General features: G+C 44.8%; 1 non-coding gene across 1 annotated transcript; it reads right to left on the bottom strand.

Annotated features, from left to right (window-relative positions):
* Positions 1-220: 220 nt before the first annotated feature.
* On the bottom strand, positions 221-294 carry Trnat-ugu. Its single transcript has one exon. It is a non-coding gene; the product is annotated as a tRNA-Thr (tRNA).
* Between the last annotated feature and the right edge of the window lie 7882 nt (positions 295-8176).

Raw genomic sequence — 8176 nt, forward strand, 5'->3', positions numbered from 1 at the left:
CCTCTCATCTCCGATTTAAAGGTTGACAGCAATTTATAACTAACCCATTGTCGTTAACGTCCTGATTGCGCTACGCAGTTCGCACTTACTTCATTCTGGTAAAGTGAGGCTGCGCCGGGACGCGACAGAGACGGATAGAAATAAGACTTTTACAACTAAATGAACACCCTCAGCTGCTTACAGGTGTTGACATACGTCAACAGAGACAAATGAAAATGTGTGCCCCGACCGGGATTCGAACCCGGGATATCCTGCTTACATGGCAGACGCTCTGTCCATCTGAGCCACCGAGGACACAGAGTATAGCGCGACTGCAAGGACATATCCGAAAGAACAGATGCCATCTTAGTATATAAATAGTACTTTTATTTGAAGACAATACCTACGCTGAAGTTACCACGATTCATGATGGTCCCCTGGACGTTACAAACGGCAGGATATGGTTCCTTACAGGGTGTGTGATCACCACGAACAGCAATGTAAGCAGTGGGACGTTCGCCCAAGTCGGCCGCAAGACTGGTAAGGTGTAACTTTGTTTTAACACCTGCCGGATACCCATTAGTGCATATAGAATCGCTGCAATAGTTACGAAGCTCTGTTGCAGTTCTAAATGTTTTTGACATCAGCTGTATGAAACTTGGAAACCATACTTACTTGTGACACATGAAAATTTGTGTTGGATCGTGTCTCTAACCTGGATATCCTGCTTGTCGCGATTGAGTCCTTTCAACCATCTCGGCTATCCATGCACCCAACCATGACCTATGACTGAAACGTCATATGCCACAGTGAATACGCACCCGTGGCTCATAGCTTGCTTGTTTCTCGCAACAGGGTTAACGAGACAAACGCGCTCAACGTTAATATTATCGTAGTTTTGCCCGTCTAGGCTGCAGTAAATCTCGTCAGCACATCCTATACGACCCCGATGCAACAAGTCGGGGAACAGGCAGGCCAGTCCGTTCGCCCAATATCCTCTCGTTACAGGAGCCCCTACACCTACGATGAACGCTGCGGTCGTTCATTGTCATCCACGAAAATGAAGTCAAAGCTTAATGTATACCTGAGACTGTACTGTGTTCGAAGATTTCGAAATCGGTATGCCCATGCAACATTATGCCTCGTCATACCATAACACCTGTTATCTCACGATCATGTTCGATGATGCTGGACGTACCCACATAGGCGAGGGGCGGGTAACACGCAATACACCCAGGAACATTGTCGAACATAATCGTTTTGGTGGTCGTCTTGGATATTCAGCGAATGGGGTTGCCTACTCGTTCCTCCAGCAAAAATCCGAGCCATGGGAGATGCGGGGGTGTACTGCAGCAAGTCTACATGCACCAGCAGTCATCCAGTGGTTGTCAAAAAATGGTTCAAATGGCTCCAAGCACTATGGGACTTAACATCTGAGGTCATCAGTCCCCTAGACTTAGAATTACTTAAATCTAACCAACCTAAGGACATCACACATATTCATGCCCGAGGCAGGATTCGAAACCGTGACCGTAGCAGCAGCGCGGTTCCGGACTGAAGCGCCTACAACCGCTCGGCCACAGCGGCCTGCGAGCCGTTGTCAGACCCGCTGTTGCGAGAATGTAGTGCCCTACCAAAAGAACTTCTATCCAACCTTGTGGTCAGCGTGGGAGCATGGGCACACAGTGCATTGCTATCCGTCGTGACCACACAACCTGTTGAGAACGATGTCCTGCGTTTTGTGATATGCTGCGTGGGGGGGCATCAAGAATCGTGGTGGCTTCAGTGGAACTATCGTGCAGTTTTTGTTTGTCTCAATATGTATTTCTTTAAACGGGTAATGAATTATGGATTATCTCGAAGAGAATCCTTTATTGGAAAACGTCCAGCACGAATTCAGAAAATATCGTTCTTGTGAAACTGAACTATCTGTTTATTCTCACGAAATAAAGAGTGCTATCGAAAGGGGATGTCAAACCGACTCCACATTTTTAGATTTCCGGAAGGCTTTTGACACTGTTCCTCACAAGCAACTTATAATAAAATTGCGTGCCTATGCACTATCGTCGCCAACAGCCTTGCCGCAGTGGTAACACAGGTTCCCGTCAGATCACCGAAATTAAGCACTGTCGGTCTGGGCAAGAACTTGGATGATGACCATCAGGTCTGCCAAGCGCTGTTGGCAAGCGGGGTGCACTCAGCCCTTGTGAGGCAAACGTAGGAGGTACTTGACTGAGAAGTAGCGGCTCCAGTCTCGTAAACTGACATACGGCCGGGAGAGCGGTGTGCTGACCACATGCCCCTCCATATCCGCACCCAGTGACGCCTATGGGCTCAGGATGACGCGGCAGCCGGTCGGTACCGTTGGGACTTCCAAGGGCTGTTCGGGCAGAGGAATGTACTATCGTCTCAGTTGTGCGTCTGGATTCGTGATTTCCTGCCAGTCAGATCACAGTTCGTAGTAATTGACGGAAATTCATCGAGTAAGACAGAAGAACACAGCTGGCCATTAAAATTGCTACACCAAGAAGAAATGCAGATGATAAACGGCTATTCATTGGACAAATATATTATACTACAACTGACATGTGATTACATTTTCACACAATTTGGGTGCATAGATCCTCAGAAGTCAGTACCCAGAACAACCAACTCTGGCCGTAATAACGGCCTTGATACGCCTCGGCATTGAGTAAAACAGAGCTTGGATGGCGTGTACAGGTACAGCTGCCCATGTAGCTTCGGCACGATACCACAGTTCATCAAGAGTAGTGACTGGCGTATTGTGACGAGCCAGTTGCTCGGCCATCATTAACCAGACGTTTTCAGTTGGTGAGAGATCTGGAGAATGTGCTGGCCAGGGCAGCAGTCGAACATTTTCTGAATCCAGAAAGGCCCGTACAAGACCTGCAACATGCGGTCGTGCATTATCCTGCTGAAATGTAGGGTATCGCAGGGAACGAATCAAGGGTAGAGCCACGGGTCGTAACACATCTGAAATGTAATGTCCACTGTTGAAAGTGCCGTCAATGCGAACAAGAGGTGACCGAGACGTGTAACCAATGGCACCCCATACCACTACGCCGGGTGATACGCCAGTATGGCGATGACGAATACACGCTTCCAGTGTGCGTTCACCGCGATGTCGCCAAACACGGATGCGACCATAATGATGCTGTAAACAGAACCCGGATTCATCCGAAAAAATGACGTTTTGCCATTTGTGCACCCAGGTTCTTCGTTGTCTAGCGCTCCTGTCTGTGATGCAGCGTCAAGGGTAACCGCAGCCATGGTCTCCGAGCTGATAGTCTATGCTGCTGCAAACGTCCTCGAACTGTTCGTGCAGATCGTTGTTGTCTTGCAAACATCCCCATCTGTTGACTCAGGGATCGAGACGTGGCTGCACCATCCGTTACAGCCATGCGGATAAAATGCCTGTCATCTCGACTGCTAGTGATACGAGGCCGTTGGGATCCAGTACGGCGTCCCGTATTACCCTCCTGAACCCACCGATTCCATATTCTGCTAACAGTCTCGACCAACGCGAGCAGCAATGTCGCGATACGATAAACCGCAATCGCGATAGGCTACAATCCGACATTTATCAAAGTCGGAAACGTGATCGTACGCATTTCTCCTCCTTACACGAGGCATCACAACAACGTTTCACCAGGCAATGCCGGTCAACTGCTGTTTGTGTATGAGGAATCGGTTGGAAACTTTCCTCATGTCAGGACGTTATAGGTGTCGTCACCGGCGCCACCCTTGTGTGAATGCTCTGAAAAACTGATGATTTGCATATCACAGCATCTTCTCCCTGCCGGTTAAATTTCGAGTCTGTAGCACGTCACCTTCATGGTGTAGTAATTTTACTGGCCAGTAGTGTAATATCTGGTGTTCCCCAAGGAAGTGTTATAGGCGCTCTGCTGTTCCTGGACTACCTAAACGGTTTAGGGGACGACTGGAGCAGCCCTCTTAAATGTATTGCAGATTATGCTATCATTTACCGTCTTATAAAGTGGAAAAATGATCCAAACAAATTGCAAAACGATTTAGACATTTGTGTGGTGCGAGAAGTGGCAATTGATCCTAAATAATGAAAAGTGTGAAGTCATCCATATGAGTACTAAAAGGTATCCGCTAACTTCCGGTTACAGGATAGAACACACGAATCTAAAAGCTGTCAATCCAACTAAATACTTAGGGATTGCAGTTGCGAATAAATTTAAATTGGAACGATCACATAGATAATGTCGAGTGGAAAGCAAACCAATGGCTGCGATTTATTGGCAGAACACTTAGAAAATGCAACAGGTCTACCATGTTGTCCGCCTTGTTCTGGAGTGCGGCTATGAGTTGTTGGACCCGCATCAAATGGGATTGACGGAAGACGTCGAAAAATTTCAGATAAGATCAGCTCGTTTTGTTTTATCGCTACATAGGGGAGCGGGTGCCACGAACTAGGGTGGCAATTATTAAACCAAAAGGTGATTTTCGTTGCGCCGTGATTTTGTCATGAATTTTCAATCAGCAACTTTGACAGCAGAGTTTGAAAATATTTTTCTGGCCGCAACCTACGTACGAACGAATGATCACCGTAATAAAATAAGAGAAACGCTCGCACGGAAACATTTAAGTGTTCGTTTTTCCCGCTCGCTGTTCGAGAGTGGAACGGTAGAGAAATAGCTTGAAGGTGGTTCGATGAACCCTCTGCTAGGCACTTAATTGGCAGTCCCCAGAGTACTCATATAGATGTAGATGTAGTTACCTTCTGTGCTGTATTGTAGCAGTTCTTTCCATGCATAATCCAACTTTCAAGGAACTGTGCAATTTGGCACGGACACGACTTTCGTATTTAAGTTTGCCACACCAATGTAGAAAGATTCGCACCAGGCGCACGAAAAATCGCAGTCGGGTTGTAAGAGGTCCATGATTAAGGAATTTCTTGCTAACGCACTCGAGCAGATGTAATTTCGATGGATTGCTCACGCACTGCCTGCGATATGTAAGCTATAAGAGAATCTCGGACCAAAAAGCAGTGTTGTATGCAGTAAGAGCAGTGTCTGTAGCAGATGTAGTAAGTAGTAGCTAGCAGTTTGGTGTATCGTGTTGGCTGGGCCGGTCATGGGGGGCGATGGCGGAGCCTGAGCGATATAATATGAGGTAAAAGCAGCCTCGCGCATATGTACTATTGTTATGTCAAGCACCAAGTAAACGTTTTTAATAAATCTCTTAATAATCATCTTTCTTATAAAAAATTAACTTTTGATAATCATTCATCTCAATTTAAAGAACTTACCAATTTCTCCAATCCATGGTCATCCCGATAATTGTTAAGAAAAATCAGTTGTTTCTTTGTATACATGACAAATCTATCGGCCAGCATTGCACAGGGCTGTGCCAGAAAATTTTATTATAGGAGCAAATATATACGCGTTATCCGGCGACCTTATTGAGGTAAGAATTTTCAATTTATTCAGAATGATCTTTCAGGGCCATGACGCAGCGCTGCTGACGTCCAAAATTTACCAGTTTAAATTCACAGGCAATTATTGAAATGTTATCTATGAGTCACATTTTTTAATTACGAGATTAGTCTCAGGGAATTATATATTATATTTTTTACTGTTGGGAGGTTATTATAAATATGTTTTATATCTGTGGAGAGGTTACACTAAATGTGAATGATATATTTATTATATTTTATTGTTGGGAGGTTACAGGGTCTCACGGGCAACAATCGCATACGACCATTTCGTTTCATTTCCTCGATGAAAGGAGATCCCACATTTTTCTTGCTGTTCTTACACTCGATCATCTCTGTTCTCTGAATTTTTTCTGTATTTTAGCATAGCCACAAACTGGTCTACTGGTACTGCCACCGGCTGTAGTCTAATACTCTACTTTTACGCGGACTGCCAGCGACATCGGCTGCTACACGGTTGTGACATATGAGCGCTCCGCGCGCCTCATTTGTTCAGCGAGCTCCCGGAAACAAATGATGAACAGGCGTCCGTTCTTTTTTTTCGACGCAACTACTGTGCTGCATCATTTCACAGGCGTGTCACGAGGCAGGTAAACATGTTTGCCGCTCAGTGTTGACGATACACTGGCGGTACAGTTTCGTAACGTGATAAAGCATTTCCCACTGGGCCTGCCACTGTTTGCTTCATGTTTTACCCCTCGCCCTCCCCACCCCCCCGCCCCCCTCTTCTCAGCACTCACCGACGTTTAGATCCGTGTCCTCTTCCACGATGAACTTTTCTGCCATGTAAATAAACTTCGTGCAGTATGTCACTGGCCTGAACTCATCATGCCACCTATTGAGGCGTAGCGCTTCATATCGCCCCTATGTTAAGTAAAAGACGGTAGCAGAGAGACAGCTTCACACAATGAGTCATGGTTATTGCATGACAGAGGTGCTCCGATCCATTAGCTAGCTGCAAGTAGTTACGGCTTTGGCCGGTAGGTGTCAGCTTCTTACAGACTATGAAATTAGCAAGTAGTTAAAACATATATTTTGGAAAAAATTGTACTTGTTGTGATTAATACGACTGTCTTTAATTATAGCCAATTTTTTTTAATGTGAATGATGGTGTGAATGGAAAGTAAGATATTATAGGAATGTTATGTCTGTTAACTGAGTACACGTTAGTATGAGAACTGTGATGGTACAGTGATGCTGTATTATTCTCTCAGTGGACTTCTACATCTACATCTACGTGATTACTCTGCTATTCACAATAAAATGCCTGGCAGAGGGTTCAATGAACCGCCTTCAAGCTGTCTCTCTCTACCATTCCACTCTCGAACGGCTCCCAGGAAAAACATAGCGCTTAAATTTTTCTGTGCGAGTCCTGATTTCTCTTATTTTATCGTGGTGATCCTTTCTCCCTATGTAGGTGGGTGCAAACGGAACGTTTTCGCAATCGGAGGAGAAAACTGGTAATTGAAACTTCATGAGAAGATCCCATCGCAGCGAAAAACGCCTTTGTTTTGATGACTGCCACTCCAATCCACGTAACATGTCTGTGGCACTATCTCCCCTACTTCTCGATAGTACAAAGTGAGATGCCCTTCTCTGTACTTTTTCGATGTCATCCGTCAGTCCCACCTGATGCGGATCCCACATCGCACAGCAATACTCCACAAGACTCCAGAATACGGAGGACAAGCGTGGTTTAAGCAGTCTCTTTAGTAGACCTGTTGCACCTTCTAAGGGTTCTGCCAATGAACAATGAATCGCAAGCTTTGGTTGGCTCTACCCACAACATTATCTATGTGATCGTTCCAGTTTAGGTAATTTGTAATTGTAGTCCCTAAGTATTTAGTTGATTTCCATCCTTCAAATTTGTGTGACTTATCGCGTAATCGAAATTTAGCGGATTTCTTTTATTACTCGTATGAATAACTTCACACTTTTCTTTATTCAGGGTCAGTTGCCACTTTTCGCACATACAGATATCTTGTGTAAATCATTTTGCAATTTGTTTTGGTCATCTGATAACTTTGGAAGACGGTAAATGACGGCATCATCTACAAACAATCTAAGACGGCTACTCAAATTGTCTCCTATGTCGTTAATATAGACCAGGAACAATAGAGGGCCTGTAAAACTTCGGCTGGCCTGTGTGGCCGTGCGGCACGCAGTTTTATTAGAAGACGCTTGTGAGGAACGGTGACGAAAGCCTTCTGGAAATCTAAAAATTTGGAATCAATTTGACATCCCCTATCGATAGCACTCATTAATTCATGAGTCTAAAGAGCTAGTTGTGATTCGCAAGAACGATAATTTCTGAATCCGTACTGACTATGTTTCAATAAATCGTTTTTTCCGAGGTACTTCATAATGTTCGAATACAGAATATGTTCCATAAACCTACTGCATATCGACATTAGTGACATGGGCCTGCAATTCAGCGGATTATTCCTACTGCCCTTTTTGGGTATTGGTGTGAATTGAGCAATTTTACAGTCATTTGGTACGGATCTTTCTGTGAGCGAGCGGTTGTATATAATTGCTAAATATGGAGCTACTGTATCAGCATACTCTGGGAGGAACCTGACTGGTATACAATCTGGACCGGAGTCCTTGACTTTATTAAGTGATTTAAGCTGCTTTGTTAAACCGTGTTATCTACATCTATGTTTCTCATCTTGGCAGTTGTTTTTGATTGGAACTCAAGAATATTTACTT

The sequence above is a fragment of the Schistocerca americana genome, chromosome 6 (assembly GCF_021461395.2).
Source record: "Schistocerca americana isolate TAMUIC-IGC-003095 chromosome 6, iqSchAmer2.1, whole genome shotgun sequence".
NCBI lineage: Eukaryota > Metazoa > Arthropoda > Insecta > Orthoptera > Acrididae > Schistocerca > Schistocerca americana.